This window comes from Egretta garzetta, unplaced genomic scaffold, assembly GCF_000687185.1.
Source record: "Egretta garzetta isolate BGI_Z169 unplaced genomic scaffold, ASM68718v1 scaffold577, whole genome shotgun sequence".
NCBI classification, from domain to species: domain Eukaryota; kingdom Metazoa; phylum Chordata; class Aves; order Pelecaniformes; family Ardeidae; genus Egretta; species Egretta garzetta.
The window spans coordinates 318,768-329,621 of NW_009260138.1; positions in this window are offsets into that span (position 1 = coordinate 318,768).

The following is a 10,854-nucleotide window of genomic DNA, read 5'->3' on the forward strand; positions in this document are numbered from 1 at the left end:
CAGGAATCCAAGCTAGTATTAAATCCTTCTTCAGACACATTAAGACCAAGAAGCCCACCACAGTCTGACGGATCAAATGAAAACTGCAAAGTAAAAAATAGGAGAGGCCAGAACACTTGCAGAGAAGCTAAATGTTATATTTGCATGTGTTCACTGGAACAAGCAGATGATCCCCATGCATTGAAAAGGCTGTAATCCAAAATATGCAAAGTAACAACTCCTCAGGACTGGCCTGATAGGCACAGGAGCTTTCTGAGGGAGCTCAGGTAAGAAATAGCAGATCTACTAATGGACCTAGCTTTATCTTCAAGCTTTCTCTGTGCCTGGAAACTGGAGGGTGGCAATGTGACGCCAATCTCTCAAAAAAACTCCAAGGGGAAAATGGTAGGACAGGATGGACGACACTGAAAGCTGGCAAGCCTAACATCAGCACCAGGCAAAGCAGTAGAAACTGCGATAAAGGATAGAATTACTGTGCACCTGGATAAGTAGAATTTTTTTGGGCAGTGCCAACATATCTTCTCTAAACATAGTATTTACCATCTAGGCCTCTAGAGAGTTTTTTGACAAGGTCAGCAAGCATGCGGACAAGAGTGAGCTGGCTGATATGGGCCACTGCTGATTTTCTTGATCTGGATGAAAGTTCCCACTGGGTAAAGAAATCAGCAGGCACTCCTAACTGGAACTTGCTGTTCACATTTTTTCTATTGATTTGAGGGGGTTTTGTTGTAAAGAAATTATTTGTACCTTACTGTTATTATTTCTGAGAGTGAGACTGAAATAGCTTTTGTTATCACCCACAGCTTACATGAAGCTGGGACTTGAACAAGAACTACCTGTCTGTGACTCAACACTCACACAACTTGAGATAAAGTTTGTGGGTGGACAGTGCATACAAATGAGTTTATAGAACTTCTCTCTGTGCTTGACATCATGGGTAAATCAGGGAGAGACTGTGAGAGTATTGCTATCAGCTTTTTATCATTGCACAAGTACTGCTGCTGAGCTGGTTTCATGGGCTTGATGCAGAATATATGAGGGAGAATGTGGAAGACGGAGACAGTACAGCACAGCCTAGATGCCTTATGACTCAGATCTGCAGTGCTTTGCACATGCACTAACCCTTAATAAGCTTCTAGACAAAACTTCAGAGTAGATTTTAAGCTAGAAAGCCTTCAGGGTTGGGTCACTTCAGAGATCACCTCTGTGTTTGACGTACTCCCATTGCAGAGATCATCAGGCGTGTCCAAGCTGAACCTGTTCCTGGCTTTGATTTTGAGCCCACTCTCTTTCCTTTGCTGAGCCTGTCAAGGACTAAGCCTGCTCTTTATGGTATCTTATGGAAGACTTACTTTACAACACTGCATGAGTACCTCTAGTTATATTTTTAAATGAAAAAAAAAATAGTATTACTATATAATCACTAACACTGCTATTATCAATTTTTGATTTGTATTCTTTATTCTCAATAGACCTAAATAAATCACAAAATTAAAAGAAAAATTGAGAATGAACAAAAGATTATAGTAGTGAAGAAAATGCAACTGCATGTAGAGTTCTAGTTAGTGATGCTTAATTAAATAGCCCTACTTCTGTAAGGAGTACATCTACATTTCTTTTTCTTTTTTAGGGGCAATAATATGCCCAGAGTACTAAAACATCAATTGTTACATATATCCTGTTAAATAGCAGCATTTCACTCTATGAAGCCCCTAAGCTTCTCAAGGTTTGTGTGTATTTCACAGTGCTGAAAAAGTTTGGCCATGCAGAATTACCTGGAGTTGGATCTATCATAGGCAGTATTCAAATGCCCCAGTAGGATCCTGTGGCCCATATTTAGGTCCCATGGGCATGCACAAACTTTGGAAACATCAGAAATCCCTTTACAGTCAGTGAACCTGGAAGAAATACTCAGATACTGCTGAAATGAATCCAAATGACTAAGTCAAAGAATCACAGGATCTCTAGAGATCATCCAGTGTGTCCCTCTGCTTAGCATAGGGTCAGCTAGAGCAGGCTGCCCAGGGCTATGTCCAGTTGCATTTTGAATATCTCCATGGATGGAGACACCACAACCTCTCTAGGCAATCTGCTCCCATGTTGGACTGCTACCACAGTAAAAAAACAACTTCTGTTTAAAAATAATTTCCTGTTAATATCAGTTTGTGCCTATTGCCTCTCGTCCCTTCACTAAATGCCGCTGAAGAGAGTCTTGCTCCATCTTCTTTACTCTCTCCAACTTGAGGTAATTTAGATACATTGATAAGATCTCCCCTAGCCTTCTGTCTTCCAGCTCTCAGCCACTCCTCATGACAAATGCTCCAGTCCCTTAATCATCTTTGTGGCTCTTTGCTGGATTCTCTCCAGTAAATCCATATCTTTCCTGCACTGGGAAGTCCAGAACTGGCTCCAGCACTCCAGATGTGTCTCACCAGTGCTGAGCAGAAGGGAAGGGTCACCTCTCTTGAGCTCTTCCTAATGCAGTCCAGGATACTGTTGGCCACTTGTGCTGCAAAGGCAGATTGCTGGCTCATGTTCAAGCTGGTATTCACCAGGATTCCCAGGTCCTTCTGTGTAAAACTAGTTCTCAGCTGGTTGGTCCCCAGCCCCTAGTAATGTGTGTGAATATTACTCAACAGGTGCAGGATTTGGCATTTCCCTTTGTTAAACTCCATGAGATTCCTCTTGGCCAATCTCCGCAGCTTGTTGAGATCCCTCTGAATGGCAGCACAACCATCTGGTGGTATCAGCTACTCCTCCCAGTCTTCAACTCCCTGCAAACTCGCTGAGGGTGCACTCTATCCCATCGTCCAGGATCATTAATGAGGATATTAAAACAGTATTGGCCCCAGTATTGACCCCAGGAGTACACCATTAGTGACTGGCCTCCAGCTGGACTTTATGCCACTTACTATAATCTTTTGAGCCTGGCATTTCAGCCAATTTTCAATCCACCTCACTGTCTGCTTGTCTAGTCAGCAGTTTGTTAATGAGGATACTATGACAGCCAGTGATGAAAGCCTTGCTAAAGTTAAGATGATTAACATCCTCTGCTCTCTCCTCGTCCACCAAGCTGGTCATTTCATCATAGAAGGCTATCATGCTGGTCAGGCATGATTTTCCCATCATAAATCCATACTGATGACTCCAGATCATCTTCCTGTCCTTAATGTATTTGGAAATGGTTTCCAGAATTATTTGCTCCATCACCTTCCTGGGTATCGAGGTATGGCTGACTGGCCTGTAGTTCCCCATATCCTCCCTCCTTTTCTTCTTGAAGCTAGGCATGACATTTGTGTTGAACTTCCAGTCCTCTTTGATTACTGTGACCTTTCAAAGATACTTGAGACTGGGCTGTCAGTGACATCTGCCAGCTCCCTCAGCACTTGTGGATGCGGCCCATTGGGTCCCATGGACTCATTTGTGTCCACTTTGTGTAAATGCTTTGATCTTCTCTACTGAGGGTAAGTCTCCATTGCTCCAGATGCTCTCACTGGTCTCAGAGGCCTGGGATTCCTGAAAGCAAATCTTACTAGTAACGACAGAGGTGAAGGCGGCATTGAGCACCTCTGCCTTTTCCACGTCCTTTGTTACCACCAGTCCACCTGGCAGCAGGCCTGCACACTTTCCCTAGTCTTCCTTTTGCTGCCGATACACTTGCAGAAGTCCCGACAGCGCAGAGCTATTCAGCTCCTCACTTTTCTCTAAACCTTGCCAATGGACTGGTCCACCAGGAAAGTTCCCAGACAGAGAAAGAGAAGATGCTGTTGTCTCCTTTTTAACAAATACATGGACAGTTTGGGCATCTTTGCTATGAAAGGCTCAAATGCAATCCCTTTTTCTAAGAGGAATTTGAACCCACATTGATCCAGACTAATTCAGTAACTATCAGGCTAAAGCAAGTTCTCAGTGTCTCCTTTTGCAGCTGATCCCCTTTATTCAAAGCACGGAAATACTTATTAGAATACAAAATGGAATTTAGGTCTCCCTCTTCCCTTTCCCCACAAACGAGAACTGTTACTATTGGAGCACAGGCTCACTCATACTCTCATTGTGACGGGTTGAATGTTTACTTACTGGTGTAAAGTCCGACAGTTAGGCTGCGTTCCCCTTATGAGTCTTGCCCTTGACAACCTGAAGTCTTCAGAAAGACAACATGCTAAAAGTATACTGATTCTAACTTTAACTCAGGCACGGATGCGGAATGCAGTTGTAATCCTACCTTAAAAATAGAACGATCCAACCACTAACTTCAGAAGTGAATCCTTATGGCAACAATAACCATATTTGTTAAACCTAGCATTTGTCTTTAACCTTTACTCCCCCACACTTTTATAGCCACGAGCCTTGCCAGAGAGGACATGACAGACATGGCAAAGTAGGAACAAGCAAAAGGGAAGCCAAGAGTCTTGACTTTAAAAGCAAAAGTTAGTGGAGATTCCAAGTCAGAGTATGTTTTATTCATCTAACAAACATGCTTAAACACAAACATTGGACATAAAAAAAAAGCATGAGCAAACACAAACATACTGCTAGAGATCACTTTAAACAGAAGTTGCCTCCAATTAGTTTATTTTTATAAACAATACCGTGGATTTTGAAAGATTGCTAACACTGTAATGTAACACCAGAACAATACTGTAACAAAACAAGTTTGGGGTGGTCATTTCACATTTTTAACCCAATACATAACTGAAAATAGACTTGGTTTGTCCATTTTGTTATATTGTCATTTTAGCTCCTTCCTGTTACTGCTACTAGCCTGAACTGAGAACAAAAGTCACTTCAAGTTTAGTCGGAAAAAAGAACTTTGGGAGTTAAATGTTACCAACAACTTTCTGGCAAAACCTGTATCTCTCTGGCCTCAGAAGCAGTCTGGAAACAGTGACGGAATGAGGTACTTCACGTTGTTCCTGCAAGGGGGTTTCCCCTTAGTAACAAGGTGGTGTTTTTGCAACTTGACCGCCAAAGAATTTTTTTTTTTCCCTATTTTATATGTGGAATACTCAAAGCAAAAAACAAGATGGCCAATATGACACAGTGATAGTAGTAAAGACTGGAAACAGAGCCTGGACCTCCCCAGCTCCCAGGATCAGGCAAATCATTTTGCCTGTACGTGCCACCAAACAGCGAAATGGGTGTCTCTGCCCAGTTTTCCTCTGAAATAGAGCAATAAAGACTGTTTGATTCTTGGACTCCATGACTGACCATTGCTCTGATGTCATTTGGCTCCTTGTTTGTTATTAGTATTGTAACTGCCTTAGCAAAGAAACAGCCATGCATGACCACACATCTTGAATATCCCACCTGCGGGGATGGTGGGGTTGGTGGTTTGGTTTCTCTCGCCAGGGCAGGATGAAAGCAGCAGGACCCACAGCTAAGGCATCTCGGACAACTGGCACTTCACCAGCAGGAGTCAGGGTTGGGTCCCTTTTGCATTAATTCCTGTGCAAAAGTACAGATTTCCCCTCTAATCTTGAAGTGTGGGGTAACATACTAGGACTCTTATTTTTGGTCACTCAGGGATGCTCGAGTTTAATGCTTTCTGTCAAAAATACTGTAAGTGTTCACTTTACATAACCAGTTGCAATTTAAATCTGTCCTGGGAGGGGCAGGGAGCTGTTGCAGCATTCTGGAAATGGCATCTTTTATAATTAGTCCAGTTCAGCATTTGTATTAGCTGTCAGCACACACACACATACACAAATTATATCAAAGCAACTAAAGAGAGTTGCAAACACTCAGAGAATGGACAAGTTCAGAAGGTACTTTGCTATCTACTGTATCACCTACTGGATAAGACTTTAGCTAAGCTTGTAATACCACCTACAGCATTACAAATTAAAAAATATGCACATCTCTGATATTAAATTGTCAAGCAATTCCACTTTAAAAAGCTTGCCTAAGAATAAAAAGATTTTTCTCTAACCACCTGACACCTAAAATGACTACACACAGAATTATGGGGAAGAAAACAAAAATCAGTTCAGTATGCCACGTGATGTGTTTGTGTTAAACAATCATGCATTCTGTTACATCTATTTTGGCACTTACTTGCTAACAGCAGATGTCTCTGTGCTGCAACCAACGGACGAAGCAGGAAAAGAGCTCCAATGTTAAGCAAATGGTGAAAGTTGTTCCTAAATTTCTTTTCTTCTCCCATCTTTGGGGTTTTTTTTGTACCAGGATATTTTTTTTCCTTTAATCTCTTTTTTCTGTTTCCATTTCATGCTATAATGATAGCTAAAACTGGCCCGAAGTTAAACATTGAACTGCACTGGAATTTGGTGTAGAGCCTGTATCTAACTCTTCCTTTCTTCTATCCCTAAAACACCTGAAATGGGGGAAAAACACCTCTACATACTATAAAGCCACCTCTCGGGCCAGGTTGTAGAGGAAGGATTAGAGCATCCAGGTAGAGTGAGATGTAAATAGGTCACAGCAGAGTCTACTGTCCAAAGACTATTATGCCTTTTTTTTCTTTTAGTTATTTATATTTTTACATTAGGTATCTGAATATTTATCACAGTAGCTTTTGAATAATGTTTCCAAGCCACACTACGCAGTTTGATGCTTCTCTCCTCTTTACAGCTTTGAAAATCCCCCCTTTCCTTATTGCAAAGTGGTCAAGAGGCTGACAACAGTCTTCTTTCCCCCTCTCTCTGATTTATATCACAATAAATTTATAACTTCTCTTCATTCCCTGAAGTAATTCCTTAATGTTAGACTTATTTCAACCTCAGGACTGCTGAATTATACTATGGGGAGAAAATGAGCCTAAGACTGAATTGTCCAGCTTGAGAAATTCAGTCCTATATCACAAATCGTCTCCTCCTCCTTTCTACTAAAAATACAAGCCACAGTCTTAAGTATTTCTTTGCCAAAGAGATCTACATTCTTTTTTATATTTTCCCAGAATGTTTCGTATGCACATTTCCAATTCAGTCTCTTCCCTAGAGGGTTAATAATTAGCAAACTGACTTCCCCAGCTGGTTTTGTTCAAAGTGCCATCATCCTCCTGAATTCAGTCAACATCTATCAGAAACAAAGATGTCAAACAAAACATATTAGGCTTCAGTAGTCTCTCGTTAAGTTTTGGTCTCCAGCCAGAAATTTTGTAATTTTCTATGTAAGCTTTATTTTTCTTTCCCTGACCAGCAGTTAGTATGGATCAAAAGAACCATTGCTTTAAAATGCAATCACAAAAATAATAAACACTAGCACTGACATAGCACTGTGCACCTTAGGTTAAGTCTTGCATCTGTTTTGCGTGTCCTTGTATTTGGGAACACGCTCCAGTGTGGACTTTCTGAGGCTCCAGCTTTTGTCAGCATCCCATGAACGTTCCTCTGTCTCCAAAGGGAAGCAGAAAACCTCCTAGCTGTGTTAGGGCTCTGGTTAAATACCATTTCCAGAAATGCTGAAGAATGTCCATGTCAGAATTCATTTCCTTCTTTTCGCTGTTGTTATCCAAATGGATTAAATGCAGGCAATTTCAAAAAGGAAATTTTTTATGATTTTATGATCCTGCTAAAACTGGGGTCAACCATTTTTGCCCTTTCTCATAGCTTATGGCTTTGCTTTGAACATCATGGGCTTGACAGTCTATCCAGCAGCTCTTGAACCAGATTTGGCCACAGATACACTCCAGCAGACCCACATGGAGCTAGGTGCATGTCCTGGTTTCATCTGGGATAGAGTTAATTTTCTTCATAGTAGCTTGCATAGATATTTGTAAGTCTGCCAAAAGCTGCCCTGTAAGGCCATAGTATCTCAGTCCTTTGAGCCAGGCGGTTGCTGTGCGGGAAGTTGCCGTTTCCATTACCTCCACTACAGAAGAGGAAGAGAGGGGAGCCTGGGGCATTGCTACCTCCTGTGCAGAAGTGAGGGCTGCTGCTTCTCCTAGCAGGCTGTCCCCACCTGGGATCCAGCTCCAGACCTGCTGAGGCAACCGGACCACTCAAAGGTACCTCACAGAGACATCTTCAAAGTACAACCCCAAGTAAACAGCTCATCAGGCATCCCACCACCTGGGTCTGTGGCTTTTCCGGGGGAAGACACCACCAAACCCAAAGAGAGTAAAAGAAATGAAAGGGGAAAAAAAAAAAAAAAAAAAAAAGAAAGGTTTCTTTTTTGCACACGCCCTTTTATTTTTGTGCTCTTTATGTAGTGATTGTGGGCCTTTGCTTCCTTTACCCTGGATGTGGGGTTTAGGTGCCCAGGGCAGGCTGGCTGCCTGTGTCCCACTGGCTGCTGTAGTAGATGAATTGGAAGATTCAGCTTTACCCATTTCAGAACTGTCTCTTTCTATCTTGAGGCAGACCACAGATTTAACTGGAGGTGTTTCCCATATCCCAGTTGCATGGAATTTGTGTCCACAGAGATCCTAAATTCTGGCTGTTGAATACTTGTGTGGGTCAGAAGGCTAGAAGCTAGGTTTGGGCTGGAAGGATGATGCATCAGCAGTCCCACGAACACACCCCCCCCAGTATTTTCAGGTCAGGCTTACTCGTGTTTACCCAGGCTGAGCTGAAAGGGCCATCGAGCAGTGTTGTGAATCTATTCCCCAGCAGTGGTGGTAGATTGATTTGTTTATTTCTAAATCACAGTTATACAATTTAACAGCGCATGCTGCCATTTAAAGTGACACTACCACGTCTGTTGGCTGCTTATTCGGCCCAGCTATTCCCCTGGTTATCTATCACATATTTCCCACAAACACATTGTGGTTTCAGTCAGTTACTTCTTGTTCTAGTCTTCCCAACTAGTAGGAATAACTGATCCCTGTTCTCTTCATACTTTTGTTTCCACCAGTGATCAGCTCTTCCCTTCATCTTTCCTTCCATGAGGGTTGCTTTGGGCTACATCAGAGCAAGCGGGCGAGCGACTTGCAAGAGCAGCCGAGACTCACCCAACTTCCAATTTACATTCTTTCAATCAGGCAAGAATGAGGCAAATTTGTATGTAAATAGCAATAGTTAAAATCCAAATCATCAATCACAGATTCTGGAAGGTCAGGGAGGATGGATGATCAAGGACAAGACGGAGAAAGGAGCCCATGTTGGCTTCCCTTCCCTCTTCTGTAACTTAACTGCTCTGGGACACCCACACACATGGTGCGTACGCTCCAGAGGTGCCGTTTTGGTGGGGCAAGGCACTCCAGGAGCCTGCAGGGATAACACCAACATGTCAGCTGCGTTCCTGGGTATGGTGTGTGGGGAAGAGCCACTCCGCTATTTATACCACAACTATTTAAAAGGATAAAGTAGGTGCTGTTTCTGTAGGTATTTATTAATCTGTTCTTTCCAGATGGAAAGCCTCCTGGAGCTGTTCTGATGCATTTCTACATTTAACTGAACGGTACCTTACGTTTTTTATAGCCACAATGTGTCCCATATGAACATCTCCATCTTCAATATTTGCTTTTGAAACAATACTTAAAGCAATTGAATTTGCCTCTCAACATCATTTTCATCCCACAGGACTAGCAGGACGCGGTATGTGGCAGCAGAAACGTTACCTTCTTATCGCTTCAGAAAGAATCCTTCTGATATTCTTGAATGTTAAATACCAGAAAATATAATATCTAGGCCATGTAAGCATTTAGGTGGGTGTCAGTTTTCAGACACTTAATAGGTAAGCGTGCTAGCATCAGGAGAAACTTCCCAAAAGAAACTAGTACAGATAAAGCAGAATTATGCATAACCTGTGCTAGGACCATCTCAAATGAAGCCTTGCATGACTTGGAATATTCTTTTACTTTATATTAAAAGTTTAGGTATTCCATCTCATTGGCAATGTCCAATGTTAGGGATTCTGCTTGCATACCTGAACGAACCTGGAAGCGTCAAGCTCTGGGATGGAGTCCCAAACCCAGCGTCGGTGAAGCCACGCAGCCCAAAGCTGCTGATGGGGTAGAGTCTGTCTCTTATCACCTCCGTAAAAGCTTGCTTTTGGCTTCCAGTAAGGGCTTTCCAGGGGCTTCTCACCTACAACGCATACAAAGTTTATGGCAGGAAGAAGTGACAAAGCAGATTTAATCAGGCTACGACTGGGTTCAAAGGCCTAAGATCATGCTTTCAAACAAATGACCTGAATAAATAGCTTCACAAAAGGAACATACTTCATGAGATAATTTTCAGTATTCACTAAAAAACTAAAACAAAAAATACAAAGGATTTTTTTTTATAGCATCAATGTAAACTTTTAATTTCTTAATTCCTGTTTTTCAGATGTAAGGTCTAAAACATTAACCCAGCTACTGCATTCTACCAGTCAACCCAGTGGTGGTGGATGGCCTTCAAGCAGCCACTGACTGCCACCATCAGGTTGTTGGTTAGGCCTTTCTGTGTGTGATTCAGAGAAAGTCTTCTCTTTTCCTGTGCTAGCATGCAGAGGGGAGCAACTTTTAGCCCCCTATGCATTTCAAGCTTGATCTTGTATCTATAAGTTTAGCTGTTGTTCTCACCAGAACTATGTTTTGAAGCATTTATTTCTGAGAACTGCAGTAGGGATTTAGTCTGTAGGCTGAGGTTAAAGAAAAGAGTAGGATTTGTTACAATAGCAACAAGCCAAAGAACAAAAATAAGCATCAGAAATAAAGGTAGTAGAAGCATTTTTGCTATTATCTAGCTGTGCACTTTTGGAAACGACTGCAGTTGAGAATCACTTTTGTGGTTATAAATTACCAGGTGTTACTTGCAAGCACTGCGGCAGGCCAGGTCTAGTACACTTCATTAGACGACGACAGTTGCTTCGTCACAGGAGGATCGGGGAAGTCTAGAGGAGCTGCAGTATAAGGAAACAAGATTATAAACCCGAAGACTTTGAAGTGAGGCTTTATTACAAAGCGAT